At 42.4% G+C, this 16,874-nt stretch overlaps 1 long non-coding RNA gene across 1 annotated transcript; it reads left to right on the forward strand.

The window, feature by feature from the left end:
- Positions 1 to 3,764: 3,764 nt before the first annotated feature.
- LOC141737815 (uncharacterized) lies at positions 3,765 to 7,917 on the forward strand. The gene is made up of 3 exons (XR_012585245.1): positions 3,765 to 3,893; positions 4,764 to 4,830; positions 7,794 to 7,917. It is a non-coding gene; the product is annotated as an uncharacterized LOC141737815 (long non-coding RNA).
- Positions 7,918 to 16,874: the final 8,957 nt, after the last annotated feature.

Below are 16,874 nucleotides of genomic sequence, written 5' to 3' on the forward strand. Positions count from 1 at the left end.
GGTGTAAATCAAGTGAGATCCTGTGTCCTTCTTGCTCTTTCTGTAATTAGGACCTCAGTGGGGCTGCGGTCACTAGGTAAAGCCTCTGTTCCAGGACTGTCCAGGTCAGCCCTGGACATGTGGCCATCCTAGAGAGATCAAGTGAGAATCAAGAGATCAAGTGCTCCCTGTGAGAATGTGCCACCTTCACAGAAATAAAAAAAGATCAGGGAAAGGGAGAAGCAAAACAGGAATTAATGTTTGCAAATCAGCATGGTCAAAGAGTTAGGTACAGATTGAGGCTCTTTGTGCCAAAAAGACAATCTTATATTTTTAGGAGTCGATAATTTTTCAGCCTGCTGCAACATTTAATGCAAATAAAACAACAGATTGTGAATATTTGAAGATTAAGCTACTTCTGCAGGTGGATTGCTCTGATATCTCTTTAAGCAGTTTCCAAGCTGGGTGATGTCCTGCTCTGCATTTTACTCTATGGACTAGGCATGCCCTCATATGTTTAAAGCCACATAAGGAAGATGTGTCAGAAAATTTCTATGAGGAATTATTGCTGGCAATACCTGTTCTTAATGATATTTCATTAACTGTTGGCAAAACATACATTATGGCCTTCTGCAGTTTTGGTGGCTTCATCGAGATCTGTTGGAAGATTTGAGTGTGAGGCAATGATCTCATAGTCTGTGCTGGGCTGGGCCTGGAGAGCAGACTATCCGCTTTGCAGAGGACAAACAGCATAAGTCCCCATTGGACCTGCACTCCTGTGGCCTTGCCTTACCATGATTCCTGGGAAAGTGCCACAGAGAAGCTAATAGAGTCAGACGTATGTTGTCCTGGGTATATTTAGTGAGTTGGTAGGCTGTGCCCCGGTCCTTGCTTATCCCGTTGCTATTAATCCCCTATAATTCCAGGCATATAAATCAAGAAGCTCCCCTGAGATTCCTTTATAATCAGTAGAGGAAGACCCCCCCCGATGGTAATTCAATTCTTAAGTAAGGAGCAGTGCATCTCCAGGGGATGGTTTGGCTTGCTCAGGTAGCTCAGATGAAGTGGAATCCAATAACAGTCTCTTCTTTCTTCACCAATAGAAATGCCAGGGAAGGCTCCACTGCACCTCAGTCACACTGCAGCGAGAGTGCCAGTTACTGAAGAAATTTGGGAAGTAGAAATACGAGACGAGGAACAACAAAGATCTGCCCTGCTGACCTGCTGACATGACCTTATTCTGGAAGGCAGTGCTTGCTGAGTTAACAGTAGCTCATATCTCTTCTAGTGCTAGCCAAGAAGTGCAGCTGGTGCCCCATCTTCTCCTTTCACGGTTGCTCAGTGCCTGGTCACTCCAGGGCAACACCACACTTCACTCCCTACAAAAGTCTTTTCCAGAACCTCTTGGCTGTGCTACTGTCTTCTGTAAAATTAGTGTTGTCTTCCTACTTCAATGAAGGGTCAGTTATTTGTCTCCTTTTATTTTTTTCTCAGGAGTGTCATCGAATAGAAATGCACATTGCTGTGCCCCACAGGGATGAGGGAGACCCGACGTGGAAGTTAAGTTTTCATTGCAGTTTGAGCCCATCTAACTCAGCATTGCTGCCAGTTTACTGCTTCTCTACCTGCACTGACTCTCTAGAGAGCAGGTTTGGGACTATACCAGTAGAAAACTTTTTTTTTTTTCTTCTTAAGCTTAGTTTAGGAGTAGTGGGAATGTGTAGCAGGATGCCACAGCAGTTCCTTCATCACTCAAAGTACAGCCCTGGCCCCTAGTCCAGCAACAGATACAGAGCTCGGGGACTATGCCGCCACCCGCACCAGGGCATACCTTAATGGCATTTCCTCCCGTGGGCTGACCAGTGAGTACTTTGACATCCATCAGCATTCATCTGTATTACTCCAGTGCATTGTTTGTACTTATTAATCAGACAGGTAATTAGAAATACTCTTGCAAACTGGCTTGAACTAAAAATGCTCTTGCACTTGATTCTGGTTTCAAAAGAAATTCTAGATAAGGCATCCCAGTCTCCACAGGGAGGCAGCAGAATACCTGTCAATTTGTTTGCAAGCTTAAACGGTCTGATGCTTTTTTTTTTTCTTTTAAAGAACTCTTTTACCCAGTATATATATTGTTTGGATAAAAGGTTTTAAGAATTTTAAGTTCAGATGAAAATTCTTCTTTGCTTGCCAAGATAAAGCTTGCCAAGATCAACATTCCCCTTATTTCCCTCTGAGCTGCCACTGAAATGATTTACAAGTTATATAAGAGCCGATTTTGAAAGAAATATGCATTTAATTAGAAACTAAAATTCATGGTGTCTCATTTGAGATGGTATAGTTAAAGTTCTGTCAGTATTTCCATTATTTTCAGGGGTTTATCACCTCAGGAGAAAAAAGCATTCTACTCTGCTGAAACTTGGAATTTTAGGCCTCAATACTATAAATATAAAATAGGTAGGAAATAATAATACTATAAAGGCCAGCATTTCCAAACCAGGCATTCAAATATCATGGAGCAGACACCCACCCCACCCCCTAAATTATGTGATTGGCTTAAAAATCATTAATTTTTTAAAATAATAAACATAAGGTTCTTTTTGTTTGTCTTCTGACTTGTGAGAATTTACGATCTATATTTTCAAAATGGTTCTTTGCAGCCACAGGGGCTGAAAACTTACTTCTTATTGCTTTTTCCCTTTTCCTAAATGGCAGTTGAGATTTTTTGCATGCTCACATGACCCCGAAAGCTGAGTCTTGAAAAAAAAATTGCAAATACTGAAGGACATGTGAAAACCCACATCTTCACTAAATTCAACTACATGTAACTTTTCTGGACTGCCTCTATTCTTAGAGTAGCTTGCTAGGAAACAGTCAGAAATGCTTTAAATAAAGCAGAATGGACAAGCCGTGAAGATTTAAACTATATATTTGCTTCAGTCAGAAGTGACTAAATTTAAATGTATCTTTCAGACAAAAGACAGATTTTTCACTTTCATTGTTTTTTTGTTTTAAATGCAAGCGAATTCATCATTTATAACTGTTAGCTTTATCTACAGAAGAGGCATCTCATTGCTAGGAGCAGCATATTTCTTTCATACTGTTCTGAAATATAGGTATCGGTGTGCCCCAACATTCACTTCACAGGAGAAATTCCAAGTAAGCTTTCTTAGCTCCTTTGCAGCACCATGCATTTGCAAAAATACTCCTCTCATTTGAGGAGTCAATTAATTGATACAGTGTGGCAAATCCTACATTCCTGGTAAGACAGGGGGCTTTAGACTATTCTCACAGGTTCACTGACTTAACATCTAGTCTTCTGGAGATAGGAAGGAAAGACCTTACTCTCTTCGCGGTCATTTCTATCCAACACAGTGCTAGATTTGCTTTGTGCAACTCCTGTCTACTTGGGAAAGACAAGGAGGAATATTTTATATTTTTCTGTCCCTCATAAAATTCTATTGAAAGTAAAAGCCTTAAAAATTATAGTGCATTTTTATCACATGCAGAGATTTTCTTTATATGCTTTTCAACACTACATTTCCAAAATTGATCCATGAGAAAAGCTTTCAGATTTTTTTATAAAAACACACTTCTTTGGGAAGCATTCAGCCAAAACGCTCGTCAGGGCCCTGAGAACACCAATAGGTGTGGTCACTCCAGGGTAATACCATGGGCCTTAGTGGCCCTGACTGGCCTCACCTGGAGCCCCCACCACATCCTCTGCCTATTTAGGCTGGGACTGAGCTGTGCTTCTGGGCTGCCTGTCTGCAGTGCTGTTCCTGTGGTGTTTGGATTTACTAGCCTGACCTTGGACCTGTCTTGTTACCATGCTTGATGCTCACTGGGGAGGACCTGTTGCTGTCAGCATCCTGCTCTGCTTGTCTGTGTCTGGTGCTGGGGGACTGTGCCTGGTTGGTGAGATCACTGCCCACCTTGTGTTGTTCCCTATTCTTCCCCTGGGTAGTAGCTCCACTCTTGCTGTACCCAAACAATGCTGTTCTATTAAAAAAAAACCCAAAACCTCTTCTGGTGAAACAGGTAGAGAGAACTGTCCTGTAACCAAGAGGCTTACGTCAGTGAAAGCACCAAAGGGTGGCTTTCAGTCTTAACTGAGGGAGACAGTGAACTTGTAACCTCAGGGTGAAAAGTTCCAGAACCGATTACCAGAGTTGTAAGCTGTGTAGTCCCTTTGAAACATGGATATAGGTAGAAGATGAATGATAACAGTTCAAAGCTATTGACGGTGTAAAGCTGTGGTGAGCCACTGTCTTCCTTCACCAACACTAGAATTTTCTTGCTGTTTTGGAGGTGCTTCATTCCCAATGCAAGCTGTGATGCTGAGCTGAAGAGAGGGGTTAGATGCCCCAGGGTGAGATGGAGCATGTGGTATTAGGGAAGAGCCAAAGGAGAGCTCCAGCTCTGTGGTTGATGATAAACAGGAACTCAAAGATTGGGCACAGCCTAGCAGCAGTTAGGAAGCTAGTCCTAGAACACACTTAATTCCTGCAGCAACAGCCAGAAGCAAAGCCACCAAACTGCACTTTATCAGTCCTATTCCATGACCCTGAGTGTGCTTTAGGCCTGAGCGATTCAGGCCCCAAACCCTGGTGAGGCTTGTCCAGTCCCCAGGGAGAGAGGGGCCAATCTTCAGCCTCTGCCTAGAGGCTTTGATGAGGCTATGAGACTGGTCTAACTTGGCAAACAGCTGCTGGGTATGGAGGATGTGAGTCTTCCTGAGCCTTGGTTCCTCCTCTCTGTAACTGATTATCTTTACTTTACAGGATTGCTGTGAGGATGAATGCATTAGTGACTGTGAAGCACTGGAACTACAGGAATGTCTGTTGTCAGGTAATTTATTATCAGTCTTTCTTTCTCTGCTGCCTTATCTCCAGTGTTTGGGGTTGGTGTCATCATGCCAAGTCCTCCTGGTGTTCCAATTATATTTAAAATAATGGTATCATGATTAAAGGACAAATGCACGTCAGAGCTGCTACACAGGACCACTGCGTTTCAGCAGTAGCGGGGAGCCAAGAACCTGACAATAGGACATCACTGAAGATTTTTGTGACATATTCTGTTAAATAAGAGGGATTCAAAGCCTCTGATTCAGGCTTAAGAAATGACAATTCATCTGCCTTTAAAATTAGATGATCTATTTTTCCCATCATTGCTGCAGTGTTTCTGTTCTCTGCTCTCTGTTTCACTTCAGATGTAACCACACTTTGGTGGCAGATGAAGTGATTCCTATATATAGTATGCAAAACACTTTGGGATCCTTCCAGTGAATAAGTCCCGGACACACGTCAGATATTTATTTAGTGCAGCACTTTATAGTAGGCATCACGGACAAGAGCACAGCTTTGGAGCACTTTCTGGCTTCAAGCTCAAAGCTGAACCTACTGTGTGTGGCTTGACTAGAATGTTTGAGTAGCAGACATGCTGAGAAGAAAAAACAATTTCGTCTGCATCTTTGTTATGGCAATGAGCTACTCACTGTGGATTAATTGCAGTTTCCAAGGAGGTTGACAGTTCTGCCCATTTCCATAGGAAAGGAAATACCAAAGAGTAGGCTCAAAGGAGGCCTTTCCAGGAATTCAGGATTTGCTATACCTATCAGGTCAGATATCTTGTTCCGAGCAGCTGTCAGGACATGATGCTTCAAAGGAAGTTGGATAAGTTTACCTAGCCAAAGCATGACTAACTAATGCTGAAGAGAACTGAGGTAAGCATCACTTTAGGTGGTGCAGGACTCAGCTTTCTGCCCGGAACACAAGATCTGATTACCTCTGGCTTAGTAAGTGTACAGCTGTAATGTTGGTAGCAATTATATTCAGGCTCCCTCAGCTCTGCCAGCTCTTTTCATTGTCCCTTTCAGTTACCTGTTCAGTATCTGCTTTCCCCCCCGAAGGTTTTTGCAACCAAAATAGGATACAACTCAATGAGGAGGCACCATGTAATTTTGTGTGATCAGTTACATGATTATTCTGCAATGTATTCTCTGCTGGGTCCTGATTTTGAAACAGATGGGAAGTGGGCAGAGAGCTGAGAGCCTTAGGACCACTCAGCTTCAGCTGCTTTCCTGCCCACTAATTACAAGATCAGGCCTTCCTTAACACTTCTGAAAAGTGCCATATGCTAGAGATAGCACCAGTCCTTTCGCTATTCATTCAAGACTTCAGAGGCCGGGCATCTTGAGTTGCCCTATACCAAGTGTGGCGCTGAGGCTGCGCAACACCAGGAACACACTTCTTATCTGCCTTTCCCTCTTCCTTGGAAATCATAGTCATATGTTATTGTGCACTAGTGCTACTTCCTTGCATCTAGGAGTGGGTTGACTTGAAAGTAAGTTGTTAATTTAACCACAGTTATCTCTAATTATCTGTACAGGAAAAGGACTCTTTAAAATGCTTAGTAGGCAAATAAAATAGAGAAACAGTAACTTATTTCATACCTTCCTAAACCTTTTTTTTTCCTGAAGTGTTAGGCACAGTAGAGGGAGAATATTTATTTTCAATTTTGTTGGGGAAAGGTAAAAGATTAAACAGTCCTTACTATTCTAAGTCATTTCATTTTTTAAATGGAACATTCCTTCTCTAAGTCTCTGGAGATATCATATCTTCTAGCATAGGAAAATCAATAGCTACAAAGGTTCCAGTTCAGTTTCCCCTGGATGTGATCAAGTACATTCAAATATTAAGTGATAAATGGGCTAATTTATACATCTGCAAAACTGGCATTAGCATTTTACTAACTCCCTGCAGTGTCATGAGGTTTAATTAACGGTTGTAAAGCACTCCTCTGAATGAAAGGTACGACTTTTTACATTTGCGATTATGTAGATCCATCAGCTTCTGCTGTATTTGTAACAGCCGTCTAGAAGACTAATGGCTTTGCAGATTTACTGCTGTGCTCTGCTGCTTTCTGCTGGCCTGCATTTTATTTTTTTTTTAAGTTTGATACTGGTGGTAACTTTCAGAGATTAAGACCAATCCTAAATTTGTATTCAGCTGAGACACACCTCTTAATTAACTGTTCACGGCGATTTCCTTGCATTTTAATAGCTGTAACTTAAACTGTGTCAAATTAATACAAAGTGCACCACATTATTCATGAGAATGGTGGTTTTCAAGTAGCTGTGGAAAAAAATATCTTAATTTCATGCAGCCTCAATGAGGCAACACAGTGAAGAACTGAAATATCTTCTGACTGCAGCATCACTAGGACAGTAAACCAGCTTCTGGCTGCAGGACTAAGTTTGCATGCACTAGTACCTCTACCAATAGTCTTAAGAAGCAGCTGGTTGAAGTGAAAATTCAAAATATTTGTGCAGTCCTTATCTGAAGGCTCTGTCTCAATTTCTACTGTTACCCACTTGAGACTGCCTTAAGACTTCCCAGTGTTTCAATGAGATCACCAGTCCTAATTAAATATCACGATGAGATTATCTTACTGGAGTATAAGGGATTACTAATTTTTTTTTTAACTCTCTACCCTCTGTTCTGCTCTGTCAGTGTCTCTCCTGCTAATTTGGTATAGCAACATCCCTTTTTGGGTGAGTGGAAGGGAAAGATATGACAGTGAATGCACGGCCTTAAGTTCAGCAAAAATCGGCAGTCTGGTCAAGTACTTATTAATTTTGGCCTTTGCCTTTTGGAGCGTTGCACATCACTTGTTCCAAACACAGCATCACTTTTTTCTATCGTTTGCTTAAGAACTAAAGAGACACAGATGCAAAATGCGATTGCCTTGGTCATCCTGAAAGTGTCATATCCTCAACTCACATGGTGTTATTGTATCCTTTCTGAAACCAGGAAGACACTACAGCTGAGACCCAAATAATCCCCTGCAATGTACTGTGCCTTACTTCAAATGGACTTAAGGGTCTCCTGAGGCTGACACAGAGCTGTCAAATGTTGTCAGAATGGGAAACCACCAGGTAGGTTTTTGAGTATTATTCTGTAATTCTATCAGATACCTCAATGTTATGTACAGATCAACCCAGGGTGTCCTGGCCCTATGCAACTAACAAGAGAATTATTGTACTTAGAGAAGGTTGTGAGTTCTGGCCACAACCAAGTAAAGCAATTAACACAAAGTTGCATTATACATTCTTTATTACTCTGTTGATCTCAAATATCTGGGATTGCCAATTACAACCATCTCTGCTTTAATCCTTTTTATTTGTATTGGCAGCATAAAGATGAGGACTATAGGAGTACATCTGTCTAAAGTGTTTGCTTTTTTCCTTGCCTGTCCTTATGATAGCCTGTTTATGTTCAATTGTGTTTATAACCCAGCAGTTCTCTGGCAAGTGATACAAACCCAAAATAATCCTGACTTGATCCAGATGGTAATATGCATTTTGATGATTTCTTTAGTTGCTTTCTAAGACAAGGATGATGTTTGAGATGTACCTTTTTAACCAGCACATCTTGTCTGGATAGCTAGACAGCAGTCTTGCAAATAATTATCACCTCTGCATCAGTGTTGGAGCAGGAAGCAATGCTGTGCCAGTGCTAGTGAAGCACAGAAAAGTATAGAATGGTCTTTGGAGCTCTGATTCCTGAGCGATAACTCACCCCACAGCAGGTCACCAACAAACTGCAATCACCATCATTCTGTTACTCTGCTTTTAAATTGTTTCATTTTCCTGTGAGAATTATGACAAAAAGCTCTGCACAAACCTTATGTGCTATGCATGACAGCAAAAACATTCAAAGAGAGATAAAAATCTCATTGTTGGTGACTTTAATCACTGTATCCTGAAAGGTAGTGAATGATGCCTCTGTGGAATTCTTTAAGATATGAATTGAAATTACCAGTAGCACCTGGGAGTATGCAAGAAGGAAAAAGACAGACAAACAGAAAAAAGTGTCAGTACTCTTGTGTACGGAAGAGTATGTCTAAGGGGCTGGAATTACTGTAGGGCAAACAGTTTGAATTGCCTGTACAGTTCAGCCTCTTATCACTGTCATCCCTATAATGGGGGAGAGTTGCTCCTGTAGGGTGGTCCTCTGCTCAGGTGGCTTGCTGTTAACAAGGCAGTAGCGTTGGAGCTCTTTGCCAGCCTCCTTCCATTGACAGAAGCAGTCCCATGGACAGAAACCATGAGACCTTAGTAAGGCAACCAGTAAACCCTCTATTTTCTTTGCATGAAAGGAGCTAGAAGCCAGCAGGAGTGAAATATATGGGTGGGTAACCCTCATCTGTTGAGGGTGCTTCCCAGGAGCCCTGCAGCCCCTTGGTAGGGAGGGGACAAGTCCTGCAGCCATGCAGCGTCCTGCTTCACCTCCGAAGGAAAGAGCTGAGGTTCAGCCTCAGTGCTGCCATGGTGGCCTGGGTTAGACTTGTTCAAATAATCCATTTGTACAACTGAAGTGGAGGAGAATGGAAGAGGGAAAATAACTGTAGACATTTTAAAGCAGAGAATGAAAGATTGACTTAATAAATAGAGTTGTACCATAATGTTGTAATATATCCAGAGGGTCTCTATGCCTCCTTTGTATCGCCACCCACAAAGTTTTAGGCACTGCTTTGTTTGTAGCTGTGTGGCGCAATCTGCAGACCAAATGAAGGATGTGCCATTCCACTGAAATCTGTTGTTTCATGACTTGAAATTACATCTTTTGTTTGACATTAGACCACATTTGTACTTCCTGATTACTTTTTTTTGTGTTGGCATTTCAAGAATTGGGCAGTGTTTCTGAGTAAAAGCAAATCCATCCCCTATCAGGACCACTTCACTTCTAGGCAGATAAAATGACCTGCATCACTCCTTATCGTCTTTGTTCTTCAATCAATTATTCTTTAAGTTTTATTCAATGTATTCTTTTTATCTGGAATGCCAAATAGCCCTGATGTTACCCTTAGCAGGTTCTGTACTTTCTTTACTAATACTGATTTGTCCTTCAATTTCACTGGTGAAGAGGCCAATTTGCAAACAAATGGCCTGGGAAATGAACGTGAAAGCACTGCATTATGCAAAAACAGGCAAATGATTCTGTGCAGTCACTGTTTTGTACAATACCAGCTAGCTGTATGAGGATGTCAGTTCATGGACAAGCTGCAGCGCACTGGCAGCCTGTGTTGACAAGATATTTTTCTCTATTGCCTTGAACAGGTGAGAGTATTCCATTTGTCTTTGTGCTTGTGTTAGATGCCAAGCTCTTGACCTTTATTGGCTGTGGACTGTGATTCCTTTCTTGCTGTTAGTGAGATTTTAACAGGTAGTGGCTGTTGAATAGGACCTATGTCATTGCCCTTTGATGTCCAGTCAGAGGATGGATTCCATCAGTGGAAACATGAGGTTGCATTACACCCATTGGTCTAGGAAGACAAATAAGGTCATAAATATTAGTTTGATGTTTTAGTATTGTGTTATAGTTCAGCCCTGCAGCCAGCCACTGCATAGGGAGCCACAACATGTGCGCAAAGTGACATGCAACCACAGGACATCTGCTTCTGTGGTGATGTGACTTATAATGTAGCTAACAAGCTTCCATTTTGGACAGAGGTGTCACAGTGTTCAATAGTGGTCCATCTGAAAAAAAAAAAAGACTGTGAATTGAAGTTTTTTAAAGTGTGATTTTGAAATCGTGCAGAGCGCAGCAGGAGTCCCATCCTATAATGCAAGGAGAACCCAGCCTGCAATGGTAGAGCCTCTGAAAAGGTATAGAGGAGTCCTGACCAGTCTCTGCATTCAAATGTCACTACTCAGTTCTCATGTCCCATTTATGTTACAATATTTTATGTCCGTGGTTTTGAGACAAAAAAGTTTAGTCAGACCCTGAATGCCTCACTCAATAATATGTTACTGAGTGCTTTAATTATACCGAGAGAGCAATTTTATTGTACTGGCACCAAAAATTTCAGCAAATGTCGAGCAAGCTGCAAATGAGGCAATTTCAGACTGGACTTTTATTGAATTAAATGGATTATTTCCTTGGTGCCTTCAAAGTCTTCAAATATGTCTGGAATCTCTTACCCATTTCTCTAAGTCTGCTGAAAAGAGATTATTAAATGGCCCATTTTCCATAATATCAGTCTGGATTTTTCTCGTCAGTCCCCTGATTATTATAAATTGCGTGGTATGATATTTCAGAAGATTAATATTCCATCTGCCCTGCACACTGCCAGGAGATCAAAACAATTGGCTGTTCCAGCTCAGACTTAATCTGCATGACAGGCCAACTGCTGTAAACACCCGACGTGTTCACGGTGGGCTTGTCTACATGGGTGGTTTATGCTTGGTGGAAAGCTGACTGTATCGGTATAGAGAGATCTGTGACATACATCATTGACAAAATGCTCTGAAGCTTTTAATTCTGTTGAGATTAGTAGCACTGTCACAGTGGAATAAATACTGATAAGTATCAAGTTAATTTTGTCTGCTACCATGTTTTGTTGGCTGTGTGCTGTGGTTTAACCCGAGCCAGCAGCTAGAACCATGCAGCCACTTGCTCACTCACCCCAGCTGGGAAGCAGGAGGGAATCAGCAGAGTAAAAGTAAGAGAACTCATGGGTTGAGATAAAGACAGCTTAATAAGTAAAGCAAAAGCTGCACATTCAAGCAAAGCAACATAAGGAATTCATTCGCCACTTCCTATCAGCAGGCAGGTGTTCAGCCATCTCCAAGAAAGCAGGGCTCCATCATGTGTAGAGGTTACTTGGTAAGACAAATGCCATAACTCGGAATGTCCCCGGCTCTTCCTCCAGCTTCCTATACTGAGCATGATGTCACGTGGTATGGAATATCCTTTTGGTCAGTTGGGGTCAGCTGTCCCGGCTGTTTCTCCTCCTAGCTTTTTGTGCGCTCCCAGACACCACTGGCAGGGCGGTGTGAGGGGCAGAAAAGGCCTTGAAAGCTTGGCAACAACTGAAACCACCAGTGTGTTACTGACACCATTTCTCATCCCAAATCCAAAACATAGTACTATACCAGCTGCTAGTAAAGAAGTTAACTCCATCCCAGCTGAAACCATGACCCTGTGCAGTAACCTTCCTATATTTCTGTGTACCTAGTCTCATACGTCTACCCTGAAGATTTCCACTTACTCCTGATCATCTACTGCTGCACATTGGAAAATGAGAAAAAGGAGCTATTCCACATTGTAAGGGAACTAGCATTAGTGCAAAGGTGTGTGGGACACCTACCCACAAGCCTAAATACATTTAAAAAAAAAAAGTCCCATCAGAATAGCAGGTAGCCAGCAGTTTGTTTGGATATGGTTTCTGCGTGTTGGTTAATGTGACACATTACAGCAAAGAATCTTACTGTGATGTGAATCTCCTTGCACAGTAACATTCATGTTTGTGTATAATACATGGAATGGTCTTATCTTTCCATGCTAGTTTCAGTATGAAGGCTAATGGAATGAGGATAGCAACAATAAACCCCATATTTGTAGCCCAGAAGAGAGTAAAACTCAGTTTTCTGTTCTGCATCAGTGGTGGCCAAGCTGTGACCTGTTAGTAGTGTGCTTCCCTGCTTAGACAAATGTCGTGTGATTAATATCACGGTTCTGCCTGCACAGGAGCTAGTGATTCTAACCTCAGCTTCTGGTGGTGGAAGCTAAAGCTGCTTAAGTTGGTGTTTACAGGAATCCTGTGTCTACCTTACAGTGAAAGAGGGGGCTCCAGGAAAGCCACTGTCATCCTTAGTATCAGAACTTCTATAAGGGCTTGTTCTTGGCATACTCTGAAGTATGAGGCATGTATCTGAGGCATATATCATACAGCTGTGGAGCCAGGAGGTAGATCAGGAAAAGAGTCCAACCCTTTCGTTGTTCTCATTCTTTTTTTTTTTTAGTGTTCTATCCCAACACCACAGTCTGTATCACCCTGTTCACAAACTGTTCAACTCTAGAGACTAAGGGGAAATGATGTTGGCTCAATAGTGAGCCAGCAATGAATAAGTATTTTGTGGCAATTTATACTCTTAAATTATCTGTGGCAAAGGTGAGCTTCGCCTCAGAGAGAAAGGCGATTCTGGTAATTTTTTTACACTTAGAACTAATCTGGATTGCAGGTGTTTGAACATAGTTGTGACAAAACAGTGTTGTTCACTTAATGGAATGGCTTTTGGTTCTTCTTCCTCTGTATTTTTGTACTTGTAGCCTTTGCTGACCAGCTCTATTCCAATGTATTTCTGGTCGCCATTGATGCCCAAAGGGACAGGAAAACATTCTGAGAAATGAAATTTTAAGTGCTGTCACGATGCTTACTTGTACGTCTATGCGTTTCTCACTGCACCCTGTCAGCATGTTAAATTCACCTCTTGGTACAACCCCACTGTAATACTATAAATCAGGAATGAATTTGGTATATTGTACTGAAGTGGTTGCTGAAGTCATCGTATGTTAGGGTGTTTAACATTGTCCTGAATCTAAACTTGCCCCAGCTCAAGAAGCTTCAGTTGCTAATGTACGTTCTTTAGAAGCCCTTTCCCGACTCTTTTTTGGTCCCTGCTAATAACAATCATATTTAAACTGCTACAAGACATTGAAACTGTGTATGAACAAAAACATATTATCTGTTATTTTTGCGTAGTTGAAGCTAGCAAGGCCAACCAAAACCAGTCCTGCTGAGTTTCATATAAACACGTGTGAAATAATCACCACCCCAAAGATTTTGCTATGAGGCAACGTAAATGTCTCAGAATAAAAAAACATGCCAACCCAGCTTCTAAACCAGGGATATGCCTCTCCAGCCAGGTCAGAACCTGCGCAGAGAAGCTTGCATCTGTTTATTCTAACCAGGCAGATATAATTTCAATATGCAGAGCAAACATTACAGTGAAGTAAAGAATATGCAAGTGCTGTGACAAAGTACAAGGTATCAGGGGATTTGTGGCAAATGCCTATCTAGCAGGTCTTATGCTATCTCTGATGTTTAATTCCATTCTCTTTGATTATTCAATTTTCTGCATTTTTTGGTGGCAGATCTTTTCTCTTTCCAAATAAGAAGAGAATCTATTGTCCTCTAGATATTTTTGCAGACAAAGGATTTTACAAAAGCACCTTATAAACTATGGATGAAGCTGTGACTCTGCCCTAGACAGCAGTTAGACAGAGAGCAAGGTGGGGGAGGAAGCAAACATACACTCAGCCTGGATGTTGAGTGTCTGGCTGTTTTTTTTCTCCTATGGAGAATGTCAGTATCCAGCAAATGACTGAATACCATTGAATGCCCCCCTGCCCCCTTTTTAGGCATTGTCTTAGAAGATTTCAGGTTTGGGTTTTTCAGTTAAAAAAAGGAAATTACCACAGCAAACATCACTCCCACAAAAATTTTCATTTTGCTGAAAACCTCATCTTCAGTTGTATGAAAAATTACATTTTTCATCCAGCTCCTGCTGCCCAGAGGATTTCTGTAGCATGTTACAGACAGAATGGGGATGCATCAACATCTTCTTCATGAAGACGTTCTTTTTAATATGATCATAGTAGCCCTTTAATGCTACTTGTGTTTATTTAAACTCTGAGAATTGTTACTAATGGCTTTGACCCTGCCCCTCCACCCCCTAAGCTGTTGTATGGAGTCAGGCAGAACTAGTGAATGCAATGTAGAAAGCTAACTTGTATTTACTAAAGAATTTCCAGTTGAAGTAAAAATATAAATGGCTTTTATTTTCTTTCTTTTCTGTGTTTGTAGATAGAATCATAGAATGATTAGAGTTGGAAGGGACCTTGAAGATCATCTAGTTCCAACCCCCCTGCCATGGGCAGGGACACCTCCCACTAGACCAGGTTGTTCAAAAGCCCCATCCAGCCTGGCCTTGAACACCTCCAGGGATGGGGCATCCACCACTTCTCTGGGAAACCTGTCCCAGTGCCTCACCACCCTCATAGTGAAGAATTTCTTCCTAATATCCAATCTAAATCTACTCTCTTTCAGTTTAAAACTGTTAACTCCTCATCCTATTGCTACGCTTCCTGATAAAGAGTCCCTCCCCATCTCTCCTGTAGGCCCCCTTCAGACACTTGGAAGGCTGCTATAAGGTCTCCCCGGAGCCTTCTCTTCTCCAGGCGGAACAACCCCAACTCTCTCAGCCTGCCCTCATAGCATGGGTGCTCTAGCCTCCTGATCGTCTTTGTGGCCCTGCTCTGGACTCACTCCAACAGCTCCATGTCTTTCCTGTATTGAGTGCTCCAGAGCTGATTGCAGAACTCCAGATGGGGTCTCACAAGAGCAGAGTAAAGTGCCAGAATCACCTCCCTCGACCTGCTGGCCGTACTTCTTTTGACGCAGTCCAGGATGCAGTTGGCTTTCTGGGCTGTGAGCGTACACTGACAGCTTATGTTAAGCTTCTTATCAGCCAACACCCCCAAGTCCTTCTCCTCAGGGCTGTTCTCAATCCATTCTCCACCCAGCCTGTATTTTTACTTGGGATTTCCCTGACCCATGTGCAGGACCTTGCACTTGGCCTCGTTGAACTTCATGAGGTTTGCATGGGCCCACCTCAAGCCTGTCCAGGTCCCTCTGGATGGCATCCGTTCCCTCCAGCATGTTGACTGCACCGCACGGCCTGCTGTCATCAGCAAACTTGCTGAGGGCGCACGCAATCCCACTGCCAATAACACCAACAAAGATGTCAAACAGTACCAGTCCCAGTACTGACCCCTGAGGAACGCCACTCATCACTGATTGACACTTGGACATCAAGCTGTTGACCATGACTCTTTGAGTGCAAGGGTCCAGCCAGTTATTATCCATTTATCCACTGAGTAGTCCCTAGATCAAACCCATGTGTCTCCAATTTAGAGACAAGAATGTCATGTGGGGCAGCATCAAATGCTTTGCGCAAGTCCAGGTAGCTGATGTCAGTTGCTCTTCCCTTGCCCACTAATGCTGTAATGCCATCGTAGAAGGCCAACAAATTTGTCAGGCACAATTTACCCTTAATGAAGCCATGTTCGCTGTCACCAATGATGAAGGATCAGAGTTTCTTCTGGTGAAGTCTGACTTTCGTAGAGCTGTATCAGGCTGTCACAGCGACTTCTACGTTCTAGTCCACTGTTTCTCTGTAGTGTTAGCTCATCCCACCCAGATAGGACAGAGACTGGTCACTACTTTTGGGAGCTTAGGGCATGTTCCTAGACTTAAATTTTAGTCTAGCGTTCTTCTCCGGGACCAGGATTCAAAGCCTGAGACCTCCCAAACCATCGCACAAATTTCTCGAGTCCTACAAAGGCTTTGAGAACTCTAAGCTGGTGTTGAACTTCTAATCCAAATGAGCTGGGAAAAAAATCAAAGGCAAAGAACTCATCTTCTTACCATAGAAATTTTATTTCTGAAGCACCTGGCCTTGTAGACCTTAGAAAACCAGTTGAGACCAGATACATAGCTCCATTGGTCCAAACTTGCCACTTCTGTAAGTCTACATTGTATCATTATTTTAGGAGAATTCCCCCTAGGCTTTCTGTCTTGCAAGAAAGTCACTGTATGTAGCAGTGATTGCTTCAGTGTATTCCTCATCTCTCTTCCATGTTCTCCACTGAGGTACTGCTTCTGGAGTCATTATGCCCCAGCTATGGTCTCTTGCACAGAAAACATCCTGGTGAATAGTGCAGGACCAGGAGCTGAGATGTGCAGTGCTGATGTCCCCAGCACATATCTCTGAGGTTTTCATTGTGATGGTCCTTCAGTGGGCCAACTAACTGATTTTACTTGGCTGAGCACCTCCCTGAGTAGTACCGTAGACTGTGGACCTTACCCTCCTTGCCGTCCTACTTCTCCCTTGCTTTTTGGAGACTTTGAATTAGAAAGCTGCAATAAAATAATAATAATCATCTCTTAGGGACACAGAGATGGCAATTTGGACCAGGAGGATACCCCATGTGTGTTCATGTCACTAGCCCAAGTGCCAAAGGTCACTAGCCTAAGTGCTAAGG

This window comes from Larus michahellis, chromosome 1 (genome assembly GCF_964199755.1).
Source record: "Larus michahellis chromosome 1, bLarMic1.1, whole genome shotgun sequence".
NCBI classification, from domain to species: Eukaryota; Metazoa; Chordata; class Aves; order Charadriiformes; family Laridae; genus Larus; species Larus michahellis.